Below are 25,311 nucleotides of genomic sequence, written 5' to 3' on the forward strand. Positions count from 1 at the left end.
TATAATTATTTTTAATTAGAGTTAGTGTTTAATTAAAATTACATTAGATAGTTTTATAGTTTAATTAGAATTCTATTAGATAGTTTTAGAGTTTAATTAAGTTTCTTTTAGATAGTTTTAGAGTTTAATTAGAATTCTTTTAGATAGTTTTTGAGTTTAATTAGAATTCTATTAGGATTTTGACTTTGGTCTTATTAGATTGATTAGGATTTTGGCTTAAGTCTCACTTGATTGACTAGAATTTAAGGTTTTGACTTAAGTTTTACTTAATTGACTTGATTTTAGGGTTTTAACTTAAGTCTTACTTGATTGACTTGACTTTAGGATTTTGACTTAAATCTTACTTGATTGACTTGACTTTAGGACTTTGACTTAAGTCTTACTTGATTGACTTGAATTTTAATTAGGATTTCACTTTACATTAATTAATATTTTAATTATTAATTTTAGAATTTTTAATTATTAAAATTATAAAATTACCATTTTACCCTCGGAAAGGATTTTTTGCGTTTTAAGTCATTTTTTAATGTTCAATGATGTTTTGAAATTGATTTTTCGTAAAGAATTCAATGGAAATATTGGTTTTTGTCATTTATGAAATTTTTTGTGCGAAATGATCGTGAACTTTATGAGAGGCATTTTCATAATTTTGTCGAATTTTGTGAAAATTGGCGAAATAGTTTATTTGGTTTCGATTTGTTATTTTATGTGTTTGAAAGGATTTTTCTAAGCGTAATATAGGCTATGGGGATGTTTTGAGGTTAGGGGTATTTTGATAATTTTATCATTTTTTAGTAATTTTTATCGTGAAGCTTCTTTTTGTCTGAAAAATGATGATTTATAGGCTTTTAAGGTTATATTTTTCTAACGTAGCGTGGTTTCTACAGTTTCGTTAGTTTGAGATACCTCATCCAAATTTCTGAAATATATCTAGCAACAAAATATATCAATGAAATAATCATTCATCATTGGGAACCGTTGCAATCGGGTTGACGAGTTGATTAATCAGGCAAGTGCAAAAATGGGGTGTCTACAATAGGGTAAATGACTGTAATTGGGAGAAGATTATGTTGAACCAAACATACCCTCAATATTTTGGTTACAATATGATGTCTTGTATGAAGATAAGTTTAAATCTAAATTAAAAATTTCAGCTTACAACATTATTGTCAAATATATTTAATGTTCTAATCTTTTATTTTTATAATAGGCCTTCATCCCTATGCTCATAAGCAGACACTGCATATTAATTGTCCTACATTTGCAACAGAAGTAAATTATCAGTGTAAACAATATGTCAAGGCATCCAAATAGTTAATATAAGGATCAACTAAGATTGTAGTAAGGATCAATTTAAACTATGATAACATTGTTAATATTATTTAAACTATTTTTTGTGTCATAATACATCTAATTAATCAATTTTAATTTGCAATTGAATATATTGCCAAAGGTATTGTATATTGTTAATGTCATTGACACTTTGGAGATATGGTCTTCTTGGTAAATCATTGACTATCTAGATGCACCCCAACAAGATGGTGGTGATGACTATGGGGTTTTCCTGCTGAGATATATGCAGAATATTTGGGTAAGGAGAATATGATTGATGTCACATTTAAACTAGAACAAATAAAGGCAATGCACTACAAGATAACTCTTTCCTTAATCATAGGACAGATCACAACGTCATCCCAATTTTTTACATCAATTACTAGATTTTTTTTAATACTTTATATGAAAGTTGTATTATACAAGTGGGTTAATACAAGCGGTCCTACCAAGTTGAACCCCAGTCAAACCGCGATCCAACCAACAAAATAAAAACCGATCTGACGTATGATTCAATCTTTAAAACACTACCCCAAAAGTGCTCTACATCCTAAAATATTTTTGAACTTGGTGTTCCCAGCCTCACCAAGTTTTATGGCTTCTTTTAATAGTCCATTTAGTAAAAATTTTGTTTCTAATTAGTCTTTGAACCCCCACTCCCCACATTTCTCACTATTTAAAGGATGAATCTTCTCCAACTATTCATACTCACTATTTTTACCCAAAAAATTGGATTTTCGGCATTCCAATTGAGTTTCAAAGAATCCATTCCAATGAAAAGGATTTGAGAAGGAAGAATAAGCCATTTTCAAGGGATTTTTCAAACATTTTGAAGACTTGTGTAAAAAATTAGGATTTTTTTCAACTTTTTAGTTCATTTTTTTATGAAATTCGATCAAGGATGGTTCTTTTGGTTTGAAATCATCTAGATAAGTCATTATGTCAAATTTGTAATCGATCTTTCCATGTATTTTAGTTGGAAAAACTCGAAAAACTAGTGGGTTTTACCAACGTTGAGTTCACTATTTGTTGTTGAGTTCAACCTTTTTTAAAAGTAGTCGAATTCAACAATATTAAAAAATGTCGAATTTGACAATAAAAAGTGGTGAGCTTGACAATAAAATGGCGGCGAGCTTGGTAATAAAATTGTTAAAATTGACAAAAAAAAAAAAAAAAGTGGTGAGCTTAATAATAATAAGGGACCATTAAAAAAATAATAAGTTCAATAAATGAACTATCAAGCTACCGCCCAAAACTTAGAGACTATTTAAAATAGAAATCCCTTCGCCAGGGTTCTTACATGCTAACCCAACCATTAAATGTGTTGGGTTCAGACAAAAAATTTGAAGCCTAATTAGACGTGGATCATTTTAATATCTTACGTGTACTTGTCATGCATCAAAACACTCTTCGTTTGAAGCCATTGTAGCAACCAGTTGCAGCACGCATCACCAATAGTGCTCCATTGCCTAAAAATTTTATCCTTGCAATCCATTTGTAAGATAGTAGTCCAAAACAATAGAAAAATGTAATGCCCCCTTTTCTTTTTCGTTTTTTCCCTTAAAGTTTCCTTTAAAGTTTGGTTATTCAGACATACTGGACCACGTTTTGGTGAATATTTTAGTTAGTTACCCTCCAATGTTTCCAAATTAATGAGAAATCCTTTTGACCTGGACTGAGACTTTTTTTATAGATTAATACGAATATAAAAATTAAAACAAATATAAAAAAAATAAAAAAAAACCCTTGATTTTTCCTCCTCAAACCAATCACATCTTAAATCTCTTGGATGGGAAAAAAAGAATTACCCCATTCTTCAAGCATGTGACTTTTCCTAGTTCAATCCTTACAAGAAAAAAAAATATAGGTTTTACCATCGTTTTGAAACTTAAGAAGGAGATTCCACAACCTAGGTTCAGATCTTGTGGAATCCACCTTCACCTTCGTTTGCCCTAACTCCCTTGTTTGTCTAGAAAAACAAAGAAAAGAAAAATAAAAAGAAATAGGATTTTTAAAGTAGAAAATGATAGGATTTTGAATAGAAAAAAATCAAGAATTTTCTAAGGGATTAAGGTGAGATTGAAAATGATAGATTGGAGATGAGGTTGAACATCTTCAAAATGATTGATTTTGAAAAGAAGAACAAAGCCATTTTTCGTTATTAGTTGAAGTCTTGAAGATAAGAAGTGGGGTATGTCTACCCATCAAAAAAAAGAATTTAGAAAACGAGTTTTAAATATTTTGTAAAGAGTTAATAAGATTGATCGCGTGGCCTAATGGATAAGGCGCTCGCCTCCGGAGCGGGAGTTTGTGGGTTCGAGTCCCATCGTGATCGAATTATCTTAAAAGTCCTTTTTAATTTTATTATTATTTTGTCATGAAATTGCTACACCTAGTTTTTGCTAACGCCACCCCAATTGGCAATAGAAGCTCTCAAAATTTAAGAATTTTTTTTTTATATATTTAACTCACATTTTGAAAATGTACAAGGGAAAATTACGTAATAGACCCTCATAATTTAATATTTAAATCACATTCTGACATGAAATATTTAAATCACATTGGGAAAATTATTTAATAGACCCTGTATAAGGGTTTTCTTTTATAAATATTCCCTAACTTTTGGACTGCAGTTTGACAATCGATTTGTGAACATTTTCTTTCTTGATGGTCTCTGGACATCATCTCTCATTATTATGTTGTTGAAATGCCCAAATTACCATTTTTCTCATCTTATTCACATACTTAAGTTTTCCATTGACGATTGCGATCATTTTTTATGACTTTTTATGGTGAATGATGAATGAAGAATAATATACTCCTAAACATTATTATACCGTGCCCAGTTTTAACATTGACCAGTCGATCTGTGTTGGAGGGAGAAATTATCTTTACAAACAAGCTTGGCTCAAATTGGTGAAATTTAAGCATGTTCTTTCCCATTCTTAACCTAAAACTAACACAATATTTAAGTCCTACTTAGGGTATTGCACCATTTCATAAATCTTGCTTAGATCACCTGTAACTTTTGGTTTATTTCTTCTTGGACGTCTAGAGAAGCCCTTCTCAACCTTTAATTTATTGGCCTCTCGCTTGGATCCACATCATCCCATGGCATGCTTTTGTAGACACACCATTTTCACACTCGTTTGAATTAACAACTCATCACCTCATACAACCGATTTTGGATGTAACCAATATTCTAAAATTGTTTTAATTATTTTGTACTTCTAGAGAGCACTTCCCATACCTTGTGTGGACATCAATGCTCCATAAGATAAATGGATATGTGCACATGTAAACAAGTCGACTCACTGATCTTAGTGCACGTGGGAGGGGTTAAAAAATGATTTTCTCTTTATAAACTCACGCGAGTTAACTCACTGATTTTAGTGCATGTATGGGACTTTAAAAATTAATTTTCTCTTTATAAAATTGAAATTGAGTCAACTCACTGATTTTTGTGTATATAGGGGGTTTTAAGATTAATTTTCTTCTTATGAAGTTGACCTTGAGGCAACTCACTAATTTTTGGGCCAATTCAATAAAATAATTTTTCATAATTATTGGCCAGGTCAACTCATTAAATTTTATACACGTGGCACTCAAAATTGGTTTTCTTTTCTTGCAGCCGATGGATTTACTTGTTGATTTTTGTGTATTGCAATTCATATTAATTTGTGAATCAATTTATCAATGCATCACACGTGGGTCTAATTAAATTAATCATAGCTTTTTCTAAGGTTTGCAATGTGATTTTTAAAAGAAATAATAAATTTTAATTTGAAAAAGTTTGTAGCCATAGGATATAATTGACTAATCCGATAGAATGATCATGGTTTGATTGGTCTATTTGGCATAAGATGATGATTGATGTGAAAACTAGTTTGGAACACCACAAATCTCATGAAAATGTTCTAATATGTACGTAAGATTAGAGGATTGGGAAGTCCATCAGAAAATAAGTTTGGGGTAAAACAACTTCGGAAGATTTGCTAAAAAAATTAACTAAGAAACCGAGACAAGTGGGACTAAGACTTATCAACAAGAGATATAAGGATTGGGAGTTTTGAAAAATTGATGGAACCATTAGATAGTTTTCGAAAAGTTACTATACAGAATATTCGCATGTTGAAATCCGATAAGAATTGATATGGAAGCCTGGATTCCCAATCAATCAAAATTGGTCAACTATTGTTGACCAAAGTCAAAGTCAGCATATCAAACCACCCTAGTCAGATTAGGGTGGACCCCACTAACTTAGTTAACTATATAACTAAACCTAGAGCTCGGGTAAGAATTATAACTTAGGCCAATTGGCCGAGTCAATTAAGATTGACTAGGCTTAAGATGAGTAAGAACCCATTACACCTAACCCTTTTAGTAGGGCTTAAAATGGTTCAAATTTTATTTGAAATCTGAGTGATCTAAATTCAAATTTAGCGAGTTTGGTTTCATCAAGTATATCCAAATTAAAATATGATTCAAGTATGAGTTGATGTCCCTTAACCTAAGTCAGATCCAAGTCAGATACGACTTCATTCCTATATCTGCCAAGATTCAAATTATATATTACTTTGCAAGATGTATTTTTATATTTTAAATCATCTTTCATCAACCAACAACTGTTGGGTGTAGTGGTCAAGGCCTCTCTCCAAAATGGAGAGATCTTGAGTTCAAGTCACTAATTAATCACATTTTAGCAATTTTATTTAAATATAATCTTAAACGATTTCACATTATCTGGCCCGACCAGCTTGAATCAATGAATTCGATCAGATTGAATCTGAATATGATTTTAATAAAGTAAAATGGTATGAGTATGGTCTTAGCTAGTATTATCCGAGTCGGATTCGGATTCGGATATGGATATGAATTCAGATAAAAAAAATTCAAATATAGATAAGGACACACCCGTATCCAACCCGTTTTAAGCCCTACCCTCTACGTATTTCAAGACCAAGCTCTCTTGGGACATATGTTAGCCCCCTCTCATGCCCCTAGACAAGTTTCATGAGGTAATCATGGATAGGTTCACCCACGGTTAATCAAACCATGGTTATCAAACTCATCCTATTATATAAGCCTTAAGAGAGACTTATTTTGCCTCTTTGATTCTTCCAAAAGAATTGAGAAACCCCTCACCTAGTTCTTTCACCAGAACTCAACAAGCCTGTTCTTTATTTCTCAACACTATCAAGTTGTGGTCTTCAAGGTTTTATACAAATCCGAATCAAAGGAACACAAGGGGTTGATTTAGTATCAATAAAGTTCAACAAGTTCAATAGGACTTGAAGGGAGGTCTACTAGCTTGCTAAGGTATAATTTCTTTCCCTTTTGGTTTTATTGAGAAGAAACAATTGATTGTAGTTATTTTATTTTTATAAAAATTAAGGTATACTGGTATTCTCAACTTTTGTTTCATAGTAACAATGTTAGTAGAATTCCTTTTTTTTATTTTTATTTTAATAATTACAATATTATTTACTAAGTGATTGTGACTTATGTTGTATTTCTCAAAAATTTATATATGATATCTTTTCCACTTAAATTCTCATTATTTATGATTGTATGATCGTAATCACAAATTTACTTGGTAAATAATAGATTTTTAATTCAAGTGTATGGAACACAAAAAAAAAAAAAAAAAAAAACATGAAACAAGCTACGAAAAACAACAAGTTTCTATGCAAATCTATTTTTGTAAGGTGGGAGTCATGGTGGCACCCCCACCCACTGCAAGCATATTCCACGGTGCCACGGGAGAAAATAGCCCATTGCCACCATTGGTGACATGTGAGGGAAGAAAACGACATTTTTTGATGAATGCGCAATGAGACCCGTATTATCTCACGATAACATAAAATCAATTCTAAAACAATTGTTTTTACAAAACAAACTTTTTAAAACCCAATTTACCTGTTACTTTTGTGTAGTATTGTAATTATGAATGATTGGCTTTTACGTTAAAATATGAACTACACTTTGGTGTAAACTTAAATATATTTTAGAAAACACTATAATGTTCTTTGTGATACTATAGTGGTAAGTCTAGCTTGAATCGATTGTGTGATATGGAACGTTAGTTAAAATAAGGATTCTTTGAAGAAATACATTTTTATCGGAAAACAAAACAGAACTCTAACTCAAACTTGATAAATTAGCATAGATACAAATTAGAAAGTTAATAGGAAAAGGTTAAGACCTTGTTAGGTATTAGGATTAAGGTGTCCTAATCTTTAGAATAAGGTGTTAATTTATACTATAAGGATGATTATGATTGTGTATGTCAGAACTTACGAGGTATGATTTTCTATGCTAAAAATATTAACGAATAGGTAGTTAAGATCAACTACCCAGAATCATTGACATTGGGTGAGAAAGTGCCTAGTGTTCATTTATATTTTGGGTTAGGAGGACCCAATGTTATCTACTTTTGGTTAGGGAGGTTTTGTGCATTTATGTTTGGGTCAGGAGTACTCAGGATGTTTTTATTTATTTTTGGGTTATAATGAGAAAGGAAAGGTGTCTAGATTAGTGATACTTTAGATTTCACATGCTAGAATGATAAACACGACAAAGACAACTGGTCCTCGAGAATGAGGGAATCTTATAATAGTCAACCCGATTGACCAAGGTAAAAAAGGGTCCCTATGATCGTGGGATATACTAGTCAATGGCCAACTTGAGTCGAATAAAGGGCGAACCACTTGTAATCAAGTCGACTGTAGAATCAGGAACTAACATTGATGTCCATCAACGATAATTATGGGATTTCTTGACTAAGGCCTGAATATTAGTCGTAAAATCTATTATACCTTTCGGTATACAACACTGTACCTATTAGTATTATAACGCCTGTAGACACCCCAGTTTGCACAGGCCCACCTCGATAAGACCCACAAAAATTATTATTTTGTCAAATTTCCAATCAAAGACGTAGTAACCAATTCTTGAATTTTCTCATTTTTTGTGACTAGAAAATAAGCCCAAGGCTCTTAGTTTAACCCATAGGCTTGCAAATGAGTCTCATACTCATTACTTTAATCCATATCCCCAAGTCATCTCTAACCCCCTTCCATTCCTCTCAAAATTCCTAAACTAATCCAATTCCTAAAAAGTCTTAACCTAACCTAATCCTAGCCAAAGCCCCAATCATTCTAACCTAAATCACAAAATAATCATAATTCCAACATGTAAAGCCTATTTAAAATCAAACTTCTACTCAAGACCAAAACTGCACCCATGTCTATAACCTTAACCAATTAAGGTCCACCCAAAATAAAAAAACTTATGATCATCAAGGGAGACACTTATCACCACCACAACCCACCTCTCAAAACTAATTTTCCTAACCCAATTATCATTCTCAAAACCTATACAACCCATACCTCAACCCACACCACTTGCCAGCATCAACACCCATCATCTTCTCCAAACCTTCATAACAAGCCATCCCCACACCCCTTCTCCTTAATCTCATCACCTAACCTATTAAAAGGCTACGCATGCCTATCACTTTGGGATACATGTCACAACATGTTAGCCATGATGGCTTCCATTGATGATGTATGTTGAGTGGCATAATAGTTAGGCATTTTATTTGGAACAAGGGTTCTACACTGATTGGCTATTGAGTCTATTGACTAACGTTGATGAATTATGCCCTCATGGTTTTATGAGGAATTTTTATGGAATCCAGGAGGGCCACCTTAGGATTGAAAAATATCATTCTATCAATAGGAGAAATTTGGATGATACCTAATTTTAGGGTGATATGTTTGATTACAAGAGTTGAACGTGGGTTTCCTAAATGTGCAATATGAATTGATGTTATTAACATGCTAGACCTTAATTGTGAAGAAGTTTTGACAATACTCGACCATGTGTTTAGTATTTTTGCATAGAATGCACAAGATTTGGTGTTTACTCCCTATTTTCATAGCGAGGTTAGGCTATTGAAACTAAACTCTAGCTAGAGATGACATAGTTAGGGTGTCAATTTTTTGAGTTAAATTCTAGACTCTATTGACGAGACTGGTCATAAAATTTTTCAATTTAGGGTTAAACTTGACCTCATAAATACATGGATTTCCCGTTCCTAAGTTTTTTGTGACACCCCCCGAAACACTAACACAAAGCCCAATGTCAGATCTCGAGGCACTAGGTGGCATTTCGAAATTTTAACATGGTCTCCTCTGTTTATGTTAGCATTCCAGGGTGATAAATACTTGCACCTGATAAACGACATACACTATATCTTGTATATATACATACAAAATATAATAATAGCGAAAACCTATATACATCTAATAATGTATGATAAATCAGAGTACGAAAGAAGAAATTTATATACAAAATTATACAGAAACTTCTTACTCTAACAAAATTCCTAACGCTCAAAACCAAAATCTATATTACTACTTAGTCTAGTACTTACCATGAAAAGGACTCTAGTCGTCTATCTTACCTACCAGATAATCCTCACTCGTGCTCTACACCTGTCTCGCTAAGCTCTGAATCTGAAACTAAAAAAACGAAGAAGGAAAGGGTGAGTAACAATAGTTGCCCAGTTGAACAGCAAACAATTTCTGCCAATAACCTCTCCTAACATGAATGAATAAACATATTTAATCATTTTAAAATATACAAAGTTTTACAAAAGAAATTACGATTAACTGGTACATATAGCCAAGGATGAGCAACTAAACATTTTAAAACTCACATTACATCAATCAACAGTACTTACTATAAAATTTTATTTTTATACAAATCTAATTGATCAATTGGAAACATTAAATATGCATTTCCTTTTATATATCAAAATAAAGTAATAGATACATAATACACCATGGTGAAATAGGAAAATTAAAGAGTTGGGATTCATGACTGGATCACTCTCAGTTGGGACATGATATTTAATAATAAAGTATTAAGTCTTGATTTTGTAGCTAGTCGCTGTTTATCATACTTGCGGGACCATTTATCCGGCTCAAGATGGCTGTTTGATATGATCGTAAGCAATGGGTTTCTTTTCAATGTGTCAGAACGTTCGACTACTATAAATTGTTAGTGATCACTAACTAATCATCTTTGTCTATGCCTATCAAACGTGCATGTGATTCCCAAATATACAATCCATTCGTATACGACCACTTTTACATTACAAGCTCACTAGTAAAGATAAAGAGGAACAAATCTAGATTCCAAATATGACTCCACTCTCATACGCATCTCATACCACGTATGAGTTTAGTTGTCCCTACCATACATTTTAAGACAGTATATCATTCCAGATGATATGACAAAATATCTCTTCAGGTATTCGCAAGCTCTTTAACAATTCACAAAATAGCTATATATATATCATTATTTTTCTTTAAAATTGAATAAGATATTTCCTTTGAAAATAAATAAGAAATTAACATTATAGAGTTAAGAATGAATATCTAGTTTCCTACCATGCATTTGTGGTCATGCGGCCTAAAATAAATAGTAAAACAGAGCATAACTTGTACATCGTGCTACAAAAAATAAATAAACATACAACCAATATCATTATCCCTAGATATCCGTTCACTAACCCACACACAACATTTCAATGTAAAATGCAGACATCACCCCTCGGATGTGATTCTTACATTTTACCGTTTCATCATCTTTTTCCTTTTTTTTTCGATTCTTGCACTTTTTACATTTTTCAAACACATCATTTATTTTCAGATTCATTCACTCAAATATTCATTTTTCAATATTAAATTCTTTTTCACACTTTAAAATTTATTTTTATTATTTTAATTGAAATTTTACAAAACTTATATCACAATAGGGTATGAGTAGTGCATAGAACCCAACTAGCAGAAATAACCCGGTGAAATATCCTATCCACATATAATTTGTTATAAAATACAAATAAACATATCAAATATGCAATTTCTAGCATGAATTTGAAATAACGAAAAAAAATTCGATATTTTTTAAACGTATAAGAAATTTTTGTTAAAATCCTATATGTAATTTTTTATAATCTATAGTTATCAATAGAAATTGAGAGTCCTTACAGTCTCTGTGTGATAGGATTAAAGCGCGTATGCGAAAATTGAGATAATTGACATAGAAATCCAGACGGATCAAATGTCAAAAAAACTGATTTTTGAATTTGACCTAGTGGTTTCGAAGATCTCGATACCGTCATCTTTTCTCCGTTCTATGACGAAGGACAATTCAACCCCAAAATGGATGAAATCCCAGGTTTAAGAATCAAAACTCCCGTATTACATACGACTGATATTTGATGATACGGGATGAAAGAAAAGAAAAAATGAAAGAAAATTAAGTTGGTTTGGTAGAGAACAATGATGCAGACGTTTTTCCCTTCTGCGTCGGAGGTCAAAGATGGATCGTTCGCGACGAATTTAAATTTGAAGATTGGAAAAAAAATCAATTTTTTGTTAAAAAACTTTTGACTGGTTTTTGGATGAAAATAAGAGATGATAAATAGTTTTTTTATTTAAATAAATTATATATATAAGTACAAAACAAAATCGGTATTTTACTTATTGTTTCGTTTGATGATAACTTGATTGTCCAGATTCCAAAAGTGATGAATGAGTACTCTATTTTGTCTAATTTTTTATTTTGGATCTAATGATATAGTCAAATTTTATAAATTATGTCTCTAAAAAAAATTTACTTTTTCGGTCCGATGGGACCCTAAAATTGACGTCGTTTTCGTTTTTGACAATAATTCGACTTTTTGGACTCTAAAAATGACAAGTAAATAGTTCATTTCTGTAATTTTTTGTTATACACCCAATGGTGTGATCAAATTTTAAAAATTCTTATTCTAACAAAAAATCATTATTTTAACCTGGTTCGACTCGAAAATAAAGGATTTTACAACTTTTTTGTTTGGACTTGCATTTGAGCGTACTTATAGGCTAAAGTATATTTTTCGATCATTTTGAATTCAATGATGAGGTTATATTTCATTAAAAATGACTAGAATAAAATCCTAAAGTTTTACCCTAAGTCTCACTTTCAAGATTTTCTCAAAATTTCACTATTTATTTTTCCTTGATCTACAAATAAAAAACTTGGGATTTTACATTTTCTCTATCATATTCTCCGCCTATACTATTCAAGTTCTAAACGGTCTCGGCTAACTCGACTAAAAAATCATAAGCTTAATTAGGGGTTTGGTATAAGAATTTTCCTTCGTGCATTGACTCGATTAAGATTTTCTATATTGCTGTTAAGCCCTTGTAAAAGAAGTGCATCAGTTGTGTTTTGTTAAGCCTGTGATGTGAGTATTTAACATATAAGTCTTGGAATCTCTCCCAAGCTTGGGTGAATTCCTTAGCGGATCTGTCCTTGAAATTCCTAATAACATCCCTAATCCTTTTGATTTTGGCCATAGAGTAATATTTGGCCATGAACTTGTGTGAGAGTTCATTCCATGTGTAAATGAAATCTAGAGGGAGTGAGTTGAACTATACAACTGCATGATCTTCTAATGTAAATGGGAAAAAGCTCAACTTTATACTCTCGTTATCCAAGTTCTTTTTCTTGAAGGTGTTATAGATTGTCAAGAACTTGTTGAGATGTGTATAGGATTGTTTATTTGCTAAAATGTGAAATTTGGACAGCATATTGATGGTAGCCAGGCTTATTTTGAAATTGTCTGCCTCAACTTGAGGTAGAACTATATAAGACGGAGCATAAGTCGATGTTGGAATTAATAGCTCATGCATGGTCATCTCTCTTGCTAGCAGAATGTTTACTTTATTATCGGGGTTAATGTCTACTCTATCAGCGGGATTATCTTGATTGTTTTTCATATTTTGCTCAAAGAACGTAGTACCTCGGGTTCTATAAAATATAAAGAGAGTTATCTCAATCTCGTGATCAAATAGTAGAATGTCTCTAAGACTTCATCTATCGAGCATACACCAATGCACATAGATAAAAGATTAAACAACGAATCGAGCCTTCCAACCCGGTTCTCTGAAATAAAAAGTGGCCAATCAATTCTCTAGATAAGAGGTGACGCACAATGCGTAATAAGGGCACACTTAAATCACCTTTGGTCTAAAATAGACATATTCTATCCCCCCGTATAGTAGGATACAGTGGGGCAAGATCATTTTTAAGCACTAATAAGGGTTAAGAATAGAAATTGGGGTAACTCAAAATGAATCTCTCCTAATAAACTTGAGGGCCCTAAGGTCCAATCTATTGAATCCTAATTATTGATTGGATTGATTTGAATGATTTAATTTAATCCTAGTGGACATGTGGCGTTGAAAGCATCCTCGATCCACGGGGTGCTCGGATCCGCTTTTAATTTTTGAGGTTTGGGAGTTGCCACCTAGTTATTACAGTCTAGGAACTGAATACTTACTCTAAAAGGTAAATACTACTAATCTACAAAAGAAAAATACGGGTCCGGGGATCACGTTACGGGGTTGGAAGGTGTTAAGCACCAATCCCGCCCGGTAAATGCCGGTCTCTACTTATTCTCAAATAGAACTACATTGCTAAAAAGACCTAATCAATAAAAAAAAATTAAAATCTTTACCTTTACGAAGACAACGGTCTTGTTCCCTCAAATTGGTAGAAAAGTTCTTCGTATAGTGCTCCTCGCTTCGTTCTATTACCGGATTCGCTTCGGATCTCCAAAATAAAGTATCTCCTCCTGAATTTTTCTAATCTTTTTATGGATTTCTGGGGTGTTTTGGAAGAGCTTTTAGGTGTTTTTTGAGCTAAAGTTGACGTATGAATGTTAAGTAAGGAGTTGGGACTTCAAAATTAAGGTTTATGGGAGGTTAGGGGAGCTTTTTGACCTATTTCTCTTAGGATTTATTTTTTTAACCGAAAATAGGTTGTACGAACCCCTATTTATAGATTTTTTAAGTGTTTATTTTGATAGAGTTAGTGTTTAATTAGAAATGTTTTAAATAGAGTTAATGTTTAATTAGAATTATTTTAAATAGAGTTATAATTTAATTAGAATTGTTTTAGGTAGAGTTATAGTTTAATTAGAATTATTTTAAATAGAATTAATATTTAATTAGAATTCTATTAGGGTTTTGACTTGTAGTCTCACTTGATTGACTTTAAGATTTTGATTTTTAGTCTTACTTAATTGACTTAAGATTTTGACTTTAGTCTTACTTGATTGACTTTAAGATTGACTTTAGTCATACTTTATTGACTTTAATATCTTAATTAAGATTTCACTTTTCACTAATTAATGTTTTAAACATTAATTTTGAAAATTTTAATTATTAAAATTGTAAAATTACCGTTTTACCCTCGGAGATGATTTTTTACGTTTTAAGTCGATTTTCAATGTTTTAGGATATTTTGAAATCGGTTTTTTGTAAGGAATTTAATGGGAATGTTGGTTTTTTATCATTTATGAAATTTTTGTGCGAAATGGTCGTGAACTTTATAAGGGGCATTTTTGTAATTTTGTCAAATTTTATGAAAATTGGTTAAATAATTTATTTGATTTCGATTTGTTATTTTATGTATTTGAAAGGATTTTCCTAAGAGTAATGTAGATTTTAGGGATGTTTTGAGGTTAGGGGTATTTTGATAATTTGATCATTTTTTAGTGATTTTTATCGTGAAGCTTCTTTTTATTGGTAAGATGATGATTTTTACGTTTTTGAGATTATATTTTTCTAGTATAGCGTGCTTTCTAAGGTTTTGTCAGTTCGAGATACCTCATCCGAATTTCTGAAACATATCTAGTAACAAATAAAGCATTGAAATAAACATTCATCATTGGGAACCATTGCAATCGGGTTGACAAGTTCATTAATCAGGCGAGTGCGAAAATGGGGTATCTACAGATGCCCTTCTTTGGCAAAGGGTTGAAGAAAATTAGATAGCAAATCTATTTTGGTAGATAGTGCGATATCCGAATGTCAAAGCTAGTGACAGTTCATTTTGCAGTCTGATTTAGCAATTCGTTAGGATGTTCAGATCCTTGAGGGTAAAACTCTCCCTGAATTAAAAAGTTGTCAGGTCCTTGAATGTGAACTCTCACAGACAGTGTTAGATCCTTGAATTTTAGAAAATTCTCCTTGACTAATGAAAAAAATGATTTGAGATTTAATCTCAATCCGAGTAAAATTGAGTAAAATCTGAGCAAAACATAAAATCTAGGAAAATATGAGAAAAAATTTGACTTTAAACAAAACTTGAGAAAAATCTGAGAAAAAGGTTGAGAAAAAGTTTAATGTTCTACTTTACCTATCCTGGGTGAAAGAGTAATGAACTAATTATTTTAAGAAGTTCTACTCTACCTACTCGGAGTGAAAGAGTAATAAACTAATTTTTTTGGGAGTCCTACTCTACTTGTCCTGGGTGAAAGATTAATGAACCAATTTTTTTGGGAAGTTCTACTCTACCTACTCGAAGTGAAAAAGTAATGAACTAAGCCTTTTGGGAGTCCTACTCTTCCTGCCTAGGGTGAAAGAATAATGAACTAATTTTTTTTGGGAAGTTCTACTCTATCTACTCGGAGTGAAAGAGTAATGAACTAATTTTTTTTGGGAAGTTCTACTCTATCTACCCGGAGTGAAAGAGTAATGAACTAATTTTTTTGGGAGTCCTACTCTACCTGCCTAGGGTGAAAAAGTAATGAACTATTTTTTTTTTAGAAGTTCTACTCTGCCTACTCGGAGTGAAAAAGTAATGAACTAAGCTTTTTGGGAGTCCTACTCTACCTGCCCAGGGTGAAAGAGTAATAAATTAATTTTTTGGGAAGTTCTATTCTACCTACTCAGAGTGAAAGAGTAATGAACTAATTTTTTTGGGAGTTCTACTCTACCTGCCCATGGTGAAAAAGTAATGAACTAATTTTTTTTTGAAGTTCTACTCTACCTACTCGAAATGAAAGAGTAATGAACTAATTTTTTTGGGAAGTTTTACTCTACCTGCTCGGGGTGAAAGAGTAATGAACTAATTTTATTTTGGAAGTTCTACTCTACCTACTTGAAGTGAAAAAGTAATTAACTAATTTTTTTGGGAGTCCTACTCTACCTGCCCAGGGTGAAAGAGTAATGAACTAATTTTTTTGAGAAGTTCTACTCTACCTACTCGGAGTGAAAGAGTAATAAACTATTTTTTTTTTAGAAGTTCTACCCTACCTGCTCGGGGTGAAAGAGTAATGAACTAATTTTTTTTGGGAAGTTCTACTCCACCTACTCAAAGTGAAAGAGTAATGAACTAATTTTTTTGGTAGTCCTACTCTACCTGCCCAAGGTGAAAGAGTAATGAACTAATTATTTTTTTGGAATAAATTGGGGATTTACACTGCATTTGATTTTTTTTTTATAAAAATTAGATTTTATGAAGATCTGGTAAACATTTTAACTCTCTTTGAATCTTAGGAGTTTTCAAAATTGCTATCAAGAGGGGAACCTTTAATTCAAAGTTAACCTTATCCTTTGGGGTTGAAATTGACTAGGTTTCATAACTAAAATGCCCCTAGTTTGATAGGAAACATTACACTGGGGATAATTGAACATAATTTGAAAACAAATGCCCCTAGTATAAGGGGGGGAAACTATACTTTTTAGAAAAAGGAAGTGCTCTTGTTATGAAAGTTTGAAATCTTTGATTACCGCAAGCGCAATAAAGGTTTAACTTTTAATTTTGACTTTTTATATTGAAGATTTTGAGTTAGGCTCAAAGAAATTAGAACAAAATATTTCTTTATGAAATTCATCATAGAATTTATTTTTTCTCCCCGTTGATTTACTTAGGGACATGAAACTCTTTAGATTAGTCATAGACGAGATACTTGTATCCACTGAATTTATATTTGGTTCAAACTGGGTATTGAAACTTGATCATTCGATCTTCTAATGTTTCGATTCGGACCGCCTTTTTAACTTCTCAACTCAATGGAGATTTTTTTTATTTTTTGGTAGCTTTAAGTTTTGCCTAGATTGCTTTTTCAAGTTTTTAATCTAGTGAGCATGCTCTAACTTTTTCCTAGATCATCTTTTTAGATTTTCTATCTAACGAGCTTACAATTTTTTCTCTCTTCTTTGCTCTGATTGTTGTCAAAGTCGTCTTTTCAGATTTTCAACCTTGCGAGCTTGCCCTAATTTTTGTCTAAGTTGTCCTTCTGGGTTTTCAACCTAGCAGGCTTCATTTTTCTTTTTCTTCCATTTTGAACTTCTAGAGTTACTGTCCGATCATGCTTTGCTATCTTCCTTGACTTTTTCACAAAGTACTTAGGAGGACTTTTATGGGTAGGCTTAGGACTGGGCATAAAAAGAAATGAATTTTGAGGCTCAAAAACCCAAATGCCCTTTGTGTGACATTTTCTTTTAAATCATTTTCTTTTTCCTTGAATTTCTTTCACATTTTGGATGATATTTCTTTTTCTTTTGAATTTTTTCTTTTTAGATTTTATCTTTGTAGGGGAATCTATTTATATATTTTTTATTTTGATGTGGTCGGTCCTGAAATAACTTCTCAGGTTGCTTACGTACCTTAAAATTTTGGGATTAGAATAAAACATAGTTCAAATCTTCCCTTCCCTAGGTTAGGTGATTGGGTTGAAAAATAAAAAAGCATAATTTTTTTTGGAAAGGCTACAAAGGGCTGAGAAAGGAGATATTGAATTGGATAACAGGAAAATTGGTTCGACCAAAGATGACCTCCTTAAATATAGTACCGCTACATCTGGTCAATGTTGGTTGACTCTGGTAGTTCAATTCTATCATGATTTTGAAATCTGACGGTTTTTTGAGGTAGTATGAATCTCTCCAATTGAATTCAGGCTTCCTCCTATGGTCGAGGAAGATTGCTCAATTTTTTTTTTTTTGTAGTCTGATGGTTAGATTCTTAACTTGTAAATCATGAACTTTGACTTTCTTGTCAAACATACGAGTAACTCCTCTCCGTTGATAGACCCAATCTGTTTCTAACAATTGACTACCATCAAGACCTTGAGATACAGGGTTTTACATTTTAACCTGTAAAATTGCTTTCATATCATACACTAGAGTGACTTTAGTAGAAGATTGTATTGAAGTGTAATATGTTCATAGCGTGAATGGTAACTTCTCTGGCCAATTACGGTGTGATGTGTGATTGACACATTTCCACGATGATTGTCTTGAGATTTTTACTGGCTGCTTCAACTATTCCATCTATTGAAAATAATAAACTTGCTAAAAGTCCAGCACTGATACATTTTGTAATCTCTTCTCTGACTATGTGAGTCTATTCTGGTTTGTACATGTGGTGTTCTCAAAAGATGGGTATATATTTCATGTTGAACAACACTCCAAATTTAACCGTCATATCTTCATAGAACCATGTAAGCAAGTCTTTTGAATTTTCTAAATAAATTCATCATCTCTTTATGCTCCTCTAAGAATAAGTTAATTCTAATATGATTTTTTTAGGAATTATTTTTTGTTTTGAGGTCAATGCTCTTTACTTTCTTGATTAGAGGTTAAACAAGACATTTATCTTCTCATTTAGGAGGGAATTCCTTATTAGAGGAATTTCTTCTTGAGGTCATTTATTAGTTAGATCGTTAATGCGCTCGAGGTATTCAGAAATTTCTTTTATTCAATTAAATTCAAATGGGGCGACTGAAACCATTGCAGATTTGACAAACTAACTTGACTAGAACAAAATAAGAAATAAAAAGACAAACTTGATTACTAAATTGATAGAAAGAACTGGACTCAAGACTCATAAATAACTAGAGATAATTACCCACAACGGGCTTAATTACAGACTAAAAACTCGAGAAACTGTTTCCAAGCGGTTGGACTTAGTTTTCTTCTTCAGATTCTTTGCATTCTTCAGACTTACTTCTTTTCTTTTGGCCAAGACTGCATTTGGTGGTGAAACCCTCATTAAGGATCGTCATTTGGGTAAGAGGAGGGCTAGGAAGTTTATGATTGAATGAGCGGATGAGAAGGAGTGGGTTGAACGAGAGTTGAGTATTAGATACCATGTTCAAAGTCTGAGGAGATTGGTAAGTGGGTAGAGGGTTGGTGGTAACATTTAGCTGCTCAGGGGCAGGGACAGTAACGTTTTTGGCATCAATGAGGTCTTGAACTGTATAATGAAGAGCGACGCAACGATCAGTAAAATGATCGAGATTTTGGTGAAACTCACAAAATAGGGTGGGATTGTGAGAAGTGGGGAGTGGACTTGGTAAAGATCAAGGTTGGAGAGGTATAATGAGCCATTTACTTAATAGTTTCTGAAAGACAATGCTCAAAGACATCTCCAGATTGGTGAATTTCCTGCATGGTTGAAGTTGATTAGGGTTAATTTGGTTACTAGGTAGGATAGTAGATTGAATGGGTGTAGTAGACGTATTGGCTACATAGGCGTGATCAGCGCTAGACTTGGAATTGGTGAAAGGCTTTTTGAACTTGTTGTCAGAAAGATTGGAAAGGATTCCGGAAGTGAATGCATCTTCCAATTGGCTACCAACTTGCAATAGAAACTCGAATGTAGGAAGGTATTGGGAGACTAGATGTCGGGCATACCCTTGCGAGGATTTTTTTAAGATAATAGCCACTTGTTCTTTCTCTAAAGGTCTATCCCACATTTGTGCAGCCTTGGCCCTCCAATGACCAATGAAATCAGTAAACGTTTTCCCATTCTTCTGTTTAGTTGACTCCAGATCCCTTCTTGAAATTTCAATCTCGGTACTGTACTTATACTGATGCTAGAAAGTCTTTGACATTTTCTCCCATGTACCTACTGCAGTTGGATCTTGAGATATCAACCATCGTAGAGCTAATCTTGATAGAGTCTGCTGAAATAGCAATGTAATCTGTTCATCACTGAGTCTCATAGTGCGTATGTTAGTAACATATACTTTAAGATGCATTTTTGCAAAACCTACCCCACTGAACTTGTCCATTTCAAGCATCACGAATTTCTCTGGCAAATGAATTCTAGGGATACGGTTCAGAGCTTCAATGCCTACTGCAATTTTATCGATACCCTTTATACTCTTCAGAGCTGACTCCAACTGAGACATCCAATTGGCTAACACCGGATTTTCATCAAAATGTTCTTCATCTCCATCAAGTTCGAAGGCCTTATGTGCACGTCTCGTTGCATTTTCTTCTACCCTTTTTCCTTTTGGATCATCAAGGGGATTGTCCATTGATTCTGAATCTGTTCCAAAGCATCTACCTTGCCTTTTATACTATTGATATCATTGGCAAAAACTACCAAAATCTTACGAATTTCTGTAAGCTCAGACTCTGAAGCCATTTATACCTATTGACTTAGTACTGACGTTCGTTCTAACCGATTGGACTTACGACTCCAACTAGGAGGTAGACGCTTTTGTTTGGATGCAATAATAACCCTGAAAATCCCATCAAAAGTGGATTACTAGTTACGGACTCTAGAGTAGACTTTTAACTAATAGAGGTTCCTCTTGATAGCATGGGTTAAGTTAACCCCTAGATTCAAAATCTCTAACCAATGAAATATTTCAATCAAGAAATATTATATAAAGATGATTTACTAATCTTGTTAAGTATGAAATATTCAGTTCATTGAATTACACTGGCCGATACAAGGTGATTGGGACTATGTACCCATTTGTGTTTAGGCCGGTTCGACCCCGTGGATCTAAATATTCTACTTGAATTACTTCATCAACAATTTTTTTAAGCTAATTAATCCAATTGATCCATGTGTTGATCTATAAGATCTATTTACCAATTGGGCTAACTAGTTTAATTTGATATTGATCGGTATGTCTCATCAATTAAGTTTACTGGGTTGGACCGATATTACGGGTTGGATTGAAGCAGTGTGGACCGGTCTACCCACTTACCTTTGGGTTGGATTAAATAGAGCAACCCGGGAACACCCATAGTCAGTTTGGGTCGTGACCTATAGGAAGGCTCCTAGACTCTAGGTTAACTACGTGCAATGCAATTTATCTGGTCATCCTTGCCCAAGTACACCTATATACCTCTCGATACGTGGTGACTTGGTTTGATATACCATATAGGTGATAATCTAAGACTCCAACCCACTTTTTTGAAACAAAAAACAACCAGTTTAATCCCCAGATCAGAGGTGGCACGCGATGCTTGAGCAAAGGCACTCTTAAATCACCTATTTTCTAGAATAAATGTAATCTATCCTCCTAGTACCGTAGTACATCGGAGCAGGATCTCGCTTAGGCACTGGTTTTGACTAAAAAGTGCAATTGATGTACTTATATTATCTTTGATATACTTATGGGTACGAGTCAAGAGTTGTAGCTTTCATAAATGGTTTGGCATCCCACGAGGGGACTGACCACGTACTAGTACTACGTTGACAATCGGGACATATGACTGTGTGGCTCACAATAGGTCAAAGGCTCAGGTCGCTTTAGCCTAGGTGCATCGATATACCTTTTAGAGTCACCTGATCAGACGGTACTGATGCTCCAGTTTGATATACCCTAAGGGATGTGACTGGAGTTGTGGTTTTCATGAATGACATTGCATCTCTGAAGAGATCAGGCCACGCACTAGTGCCACGTCGGCTATATGGGACGTGCAAGCGTGCAAAGCGATAAACATGCTAGTGGTATGTGCAAAATAGGGTAGGGTGCGCCCGGGGCCTTTTTCAAACAAATGGGCCTATGGGCCTGATCACATCATCAAAACATGGATACTAAAAGGAATACTATCACAAAGTTTAATAATATCCATAACATCAATGGGTCCATTGATCAAGCCATGATATTAACCAGAACGACTACTAATCTCATCAAATCAAAATTAAGATCGAAATAAGCACATCAAACATAGATATCAATCCAGATCATGGCAAATTAGATAAGCAATCAATGGGTACAACACACAGAATATATTCAGAATCAAGCACACTGTTTGATCCAAAAAAAAAAAAATTATTTACGGTCCAATCAAGGATCACTTTGGGCGACCCAAAACGATTCAAAATGCCGACGAATATTGAATTGAACATAGAATGATAGTTATGGAGATGGGGAGAAACAAATTTTTTTTAAATGGATTTTTATTTTGCCAAGCAACAAAAAAAAAACCTTTTTATTTTATTTTAAAGAAATTGATTTTAAAAATAAAAGGAACCCTTTAAAAAAAAACAAAACTATTACTGATTGAAAAAACTAAAAACACCCCCGAGAAAGGAAAAAAAAATATGTTGCCACCCCAACTACTTTTGGAATCAAAAGTAAAGTCTTAATGCAATGCTATGAGTAAAAATTGGTGTGCCAATAGAAAAAACTCTTCTTAACATCAAGGAGGGCCTATCAGCATGTTTTTGTTTGGCATGGTTGCTGCAAGCACACACAACTTGCATACTTTTTTTTTACCACTACCCCCACACAACTCGCACACACAACTCACATGTTCTGCCATCACCCTTAAATCAACCTTTTTTATGTTGTTGCCACAACAACCAACCTACACAATTTTTTTTTTTAAGGACAAAACATTTGAGAAATCAAGATTATGCATATTCTAATACTTATAGTAGAATTATCTTGCAACATGTGTTTCGGAAAAAGTTTACAGACATCTCAATTAAAAACTTGCAAAATTTTCACAAAACTCGATCAAATATGCAGTGATTCATGAAAAAAAGTAATTGAATCCTATGACATCAAGTCATGAAGTTCAGCATCCTATAACTGATTGTTCTTCTAGGCTACAGAGATAAATAATAGAGTGAAAAACAACTATCAGCCATAAAATCCATTGATTCGGTTCTTATATAAAATTCAAATCAAACTAAATTTCAATCGAGGTAAAAATATCAAATTTTTGTAGCAGGTTTTGTCGATTCCATAAATTAGAGATGAAGAAGAAATTTCGAGATGAAAAGATCAAGAGTTCAAGAAAACCTGAACGAATTGAACAATCGGATGCCCTAGACACCATGATCGAACTATGTCTATAACTAGGGTTTTCCTTCATTGTTGTAGATGAGGATATAGATCTATTTATTCATTCTTCGTGGTTTTACAGATGGAACGTTGCAGAGAGGAACTATGGTTTGCTAAAGAAGAAAGAGAGAAAAACGTAGAGGAATAAAAAGAAAGGGAAGAGGGACTGTAGTGAGAAGATATCCATAAGAGAGAGATAGAGATAAAGGAGGAAGGAGAGAGAGAGAGAGGACGTTTTCCTCTTTTTCATTGTTGTTTTTTGTCTTCTTCTTTGTGGAAAAAAAGATAGAAATAACAGAAATAGATTTCTGCTAACGGCACACCAAAAAAAAAAACTTTTAGTTTTTATAATTTTTTTCTGATTTTTTTTTCTTGGAATCCTCTCCTCATCATGAACAATATTAAAAAAAAAAAAATTTATTTCCTACTACATCACTCACAAATAATTTATTTTTACAACTCGCCGCATATGCCTAGTAACGCATCAAAAATTCATCCAAATTTAAAAAAAAAAAAATAATAAATAATCATAACTCTCATCCCAACCACCATCATTCTATCATCAATTTATGTCAATTTGAATATTTCATTATTTAGGATCATCCCTAAATGACCCTAGATTGAATCATAAAAAGTGATATTCCAAAATGACATATTCAAAATCAATCCAAATAATGTCACGAAAATATAATTCAACCTAAAAATATAAAATAAACCAAATAATGAAAATGGTTCAACAACCATTTTTTCACACTATTATCCCCATGACATCCTGCATTATTTAGAGTTAGTCCGAATGATCCTAACCATAAAAATGTGTCAAAGCATTCGGAATCCAAACAAATGATCAACAATTAAGCAAAAAAGAATGATAAAATAAAAAAAAACAGATAAACAAATAACTAAAAATAAATGAAAATAAAAGGTCCTACTGGCAATGCTTCCCATACTTGGGGCTTTTCAAATTTGATCCTCAATAATCCCGAGCAGAGTCGCCACTGAAAGCATCCTTGATCCGCGGGGTGCGTGGATCCACTTTTGATTTTGAGGTTTGGGAGTCGCCACCTAGTTATTACGATCTAGGAACCAAATACTGACTTTAAAAAGGTAAATACTACTAATCTACGAAAGAAAAATACGGGTCCGAGGAAGAAAAATACGAGTCCGAGTATCACGTTACGGGGTTGGAAGGTATTAGGCACCAACCCCGCCCAACAAATGCCGGTCTCTACTTATTTTCAAATAGAACTACATTGCTAAAAAGACCTAATCAGTAAAAAAATTAAAATCTTTACATTTACGAAGATAACGATATTATTTCCTCAGATCTGGTATAATAGTTCTTTGTACAGCGCTCCTCGCTTCGTTCTGTTACCGGATTCGCTTTGGATCTCCAAAATAAAGTAACTCCTTCTGAATTTTTCTAATCTTTTTATGAATTTCTGGGGTGTTTTGGGAGAGCTTCTAGGTGTTTTTTGAGCTAAAGTTGGGGTATGGATGTTAGGTACGGAGTTAGGACTTCAAAATTAGGGTTTGACCTACTTCTCTTAGGATTTATTTTTTTATACGAAAATAGATTGTAGGGACCCCTATTTATAGATTTTTTAAGTATTTGTTTTGATAGAACTAGTATTTAATTAGAATTGTTTTAAATAGAGTTAATATTTAATTAGAATTATTTTAAATAGAGTTATAATTTAATTAGAATTATTTTAGGTAGAGTTATAGTTTAATTAGAATTGTTTTAAATAGAATTAATGTTTAATTAGAATTCTATTAGGATTTTGACTTTTAGTCTCACTTGATTGACTTTAAGATTTTGATTTTTAGTCTTATTTGATTGGCTTAAGATTTTGACTTTAGTCTTACTTAATTGACTTTAGTCTTACTTTATTGAATTTAGTATTACTTTATTGACTTTAATATCTTAATTAAGATTTCACTTTTCATTAATTAATGCGTTAATTATTAATTTCAGAAATTTAATTATTAAAATTGTAAAATTATCGGTTTGCCCTCGGAGA

At 32.9% G+C, this 25,311-nt stretch overlaps 1 non-coding gene across 1 annotated transcript; it reads left to right on the forward strand.

The window, feature by feature from the left end:
* The first annotated feature begins 3,594 nt into the window (after nucleotides 1-3,594).
* Nucleotides 3,595-3,667, forward strand: TRNAR-CCG (transfer RNA arginine (anticodon CCG)). The gene has a single exon. It is a non-coding gene; the product is annotated as a tRNA-Arg (tRNA).
* Nucleotides 3,668-25,311: the final 21,644 nt, after the last annotated feature.

This window comes from Akebia trifoliata, chromosome 12 (genome assembly GCF_017979445.1).
Source record: "Akebia trifoliata isolate Shusen 1 chromosome 12, ASM1797944v1, whole genome shotgun sequence".
In the NCBI taxonomy this organism is placed as follows: domain Eukaryota; kingdom Viridiplantae; phylum Streptophyta; class Magnoliopsida; order Ranunculales; family Lardizabalaceae; genus Akebia; species Akebia trifoliata.